Source organism: Hydra vulgaris, chromosome 01 (genome assembly GCF_038396675.1).
Source record: "Hydra vulgaris chromosome 01, alternate assembly HydraT2T_AEP".
NCBI lineage: Eukaryota > Metazoa > Cnidaria > Hydrozoa > Anthoathecata > Hydridae > Hydra > Hydra vulgaris.
In genome coordinates, this window is record NC_088920.1 from 31,362,501 (window position 1) to 31,365,967 (window position 3,467).

Here is a 3,467-nt window from a genome sequence, read left to right on the forward strand (position 1 = left end):
CACCTCGATAATAAACTGAAACACCTCGGATTCCTGGGATAATCAAAACTATACACAAAATGTAGCTACATATGAAACAGCAAATGTAAACAAACATATTATTCAGTTTCAATCAATCTCCAGAGCTCTTATATTCTGGTATCTCTAACATTCTTTTATATCAAATCTGGTATTCGTTTTTATCAACCTTTAACTTTAGTACATTTGTTCAAATCTCTTGCTTTACCGAACCTATCATACGGCTTAGAAACTTGTTGTTACAATAATTCCCCTTAATTCCTTAATAAACTAGACGCTGTTGGAAAGTCAGCATTAAAATTTCTCTTTAATATATCAAAGTACTGTAAAAATTACCTGTATCCTTTCTTTAAAATTGATGGCATATCTACCACCCACATTCGAAACAATTTATCAGGCAACTGAACAATCCGACTTGTTTTTCCAGATTTTGACTCAGATATGCAATCTTACTAAGAATAACCTAATTATCAACAAAGTAATAAAAATTTGCAATCAACTTGAGCTAAACTTCGTCCAGTTTTTGATACAGGGAAAAAAATAACGATTATGCGTCACCACGATGATGTAAAAGAAAATATAGCGGCAACTCTGAACCATTCCTAATAGTAATAAAAACTTACAATCAAATTGAGCGAAACTTTGTCTAGTGTTTGGTAGACAAAAAAATTACGATTTAGCGTCACTACGATGACGTAGGACACAATATAGCAGCAATTTTGAAACCATTCCTTGGAATTCCTGAATATCACATAACAAAGACTAATCTATACAAATTTGATGGAAGAATATATTTCAAGAAGAATTTAAGTTAGACTTTAGACTGAAAGTATAAATTATTAGTTTTATACGCTTTCTTTGTTTTACCGGTAATTTGGGTGATAAAAAGAATAAATAAGTAAGAAATAAGTAAGTCATTCATAACTAAACAATTGAGTTAAATAAGTATCATTTTAACAACTACAAATTTTATCAATCATATTTTTTACTACAAAGATGTATTACATACAAAATAAAAAAATTTAGCAACAATAAGAGATATTCGCTTTTTATAAGTAAAGGTTCTTTATTATTTATAACATTATTTTACTTTAAAATTTCTATTTTTACCATACATGTATAATGTTTGTAATAATATAGGTGTATAATCTTTGTAAGAAATAACAAAATTTAGTTTTTAAATTAAAAATAAGATAACAAGGGGAATAAATTACTTAATACTTCATAGTTGCCACAAAATAGTTTATTCTTAAAGTTAAACTGTTATTAAGTTAAAAAACTTTAAAAACTTAATTGCTGTAGTCAAAAATTAAATTATTTATTAACTTACCAGAAATAGCAGATAAAAAATAAATAAAAATTAAAGTTTACTCGTTGTTAAAATAAAAGTTAAAATTGCTTTATATTGCTTGTTTTGAATAATAAACAAAAATATTAAAATGCTTTAAGAAATTCTGAAACTTTATTTAAACAGTTAAAACACTTTGAAAGCTTATTTATGAGATAAAAACTCTTGAATTCAATTAAATAAATTAAAAAAACTATAATTCAATTGGTTGTTTAATAATAACTTAACTTAAAATAAGGATTTCCGTTCAAGCTGAAAACAATGCATAATATATACCATACATTAAAATATGCATAAAGTAGTATGTTGCATATAATCTGTACCGTAGGGATCCATCTAAAGACGACACATGTTTGTTTATTTACATCATTGTACTCAGTATAACTATAAAGTATATTCATTATAAATAATTAATAAAATCACATTCACAGAAATGTATATTCAGTAAAAATAAGATTAATTTATTATTAGTAATAACATCAATAATGATATTTTATTTTTTAAATATACTTTATCAACTAAATATTTTTATTATTTTAAATAAAAAATCTCATCGCAAAAACATAAATAATAACCGATTAGACTTTATACTATTACGTGCAGTGTTGTTCTACAACAACAAATTAATTTCATTAATTAGATTAAAAAGTTATAGAAAAACAAAATTAATAATGTGTAGTAAAAACAGTACAATGCTAGACTAACTTTAAATTATTTTTTTACAACAAAATTAAAATTATTTAACTTAGTAGTATTTGTCGCCTTTTTCAGAACTCATAAAAACCATTTACGAAATGTTAGTTGTGCTATGAAATAGCAAGGTTAACTTTTTCTTCTGCTCTAATTAACTGTGGCTTACAAAATAATATTTTTTTAATCAGTTAGCATGCACTATTTGCAATCGGTAAGTTTGTTTTAATTTATTGTTATAAAACAACCCGGCGCATGAAAGGGTTAAAAAAGAAGACAAGACACGGTTTTGGAAAGCATATTTTTATCAAAACTCTAAACACTTTAAAAAAAAAAATTTGTTTTAAAGAAACCTTCTGAACAAAGTTTAATATTAGGATAAAATATGTATGTTTGGGTTTCAGGTTAAAGTAGTGACCAGCCATTATCAAGTGCTCGAAGGTCTCCTTAGCTTATGTAAACGTTCAATTAAATACAGAACTAATAAAAGAACGAAATAAAAAAACTGATCTAAGCTGTAAACCAAACATCAAGCATCAAAATAATAGAGAGAATATTTTATAAGGTTTTCTGAAGAGCAGATCAACACTTGAGTGATTTCTTCAGCTGTCAGTTAAAAATTACCGACGCAAAAAGAGATTCTGGTACAGCTTTCATTGATGCTCACTGCAATGATTTGTCAAGTCTTTTGAATCATGCTATTCAATCTCGCAAAATTTCTAATGAATATTTTGGTAAATTAATGGTGCTAAAGTTTTTTCAATTTTATCTAAACATTGAGGATACTGGGTTAAGGGTTGATACGAGCGCACTACCTCAAAATAAACTGTCACTCAAAGGACTGGTAAAAACATTAAAGTTAAGAAACAAATTTATGTTGTGATATAAAAAGATTTTCTAGAAACTCACTTCAAGATTGAACAAACCTACTTGCTGATTGATGCAAATGGAGTTAAACTAATTTGGCTTACCATATGAAAGTTGCAAATATAATTTGTGGTCTTCAAAGCTATTCAAGTAGGCACCCTTGTACATAGTGTGACGTCAAATCCAAGTGTCTTGTCAAATCTAATAACTTGCGACCACTTGACTCAATTAAATCTAGCATTGAGTTTTTGCAGCAATCTTGCAAGGTTGTTGGTTATGCAAAGTTGTTTTGTAATGTCATTTGAAAACTAATCATGAGTGGGCCTGACAATGTTCTGATTTTGCAAATAATACCATCGATGAAATTGCATTTCCTTATGGCAATGCAGAAATCTAAAATGTGCTCCAGTAACTTGCTGACACAAACTTAGTTCCCAACATTCTTCACATAATTGACGCAATAAAAAGTTTTAATTTTGTTGTAAAACTTAATTTGAATTTATCTTTTAGCTGAATTTTGCTGGAATAAATAAAAATTTCACAA

At 27.1% G+C, this 3,467-nt stretch overlaps 1 protein-coding gene across 3 annotated transcripts in view; it reads right to left on the minus strand.

The window, feature by feature from the left end:
• LOC136075282 (uncharacterized) overlaps positions 1 to 1,473 on the minus strand; it is a 27,146-nt gene extending 25,673 nt beyond the window's left edge. For 2 of the 3 annotated variants that reach the window (XM_065787908.1, XM_065787906.1), the window contains exon 1: positions 1,349 to 1,473. The gene's annotated coding sequence lies outside the window, so the exon portion shown is untranslated. Of the gene's footprint in view, positions 1 to 354; positions 887 to 1,348 lie in introns of those variants that run through there. The other variant, XM_065787907.1, reaches the window with a different exon arrangement.
• Positions 1,474 to 3,467: the final 1,994 nt, after the last annotated feature.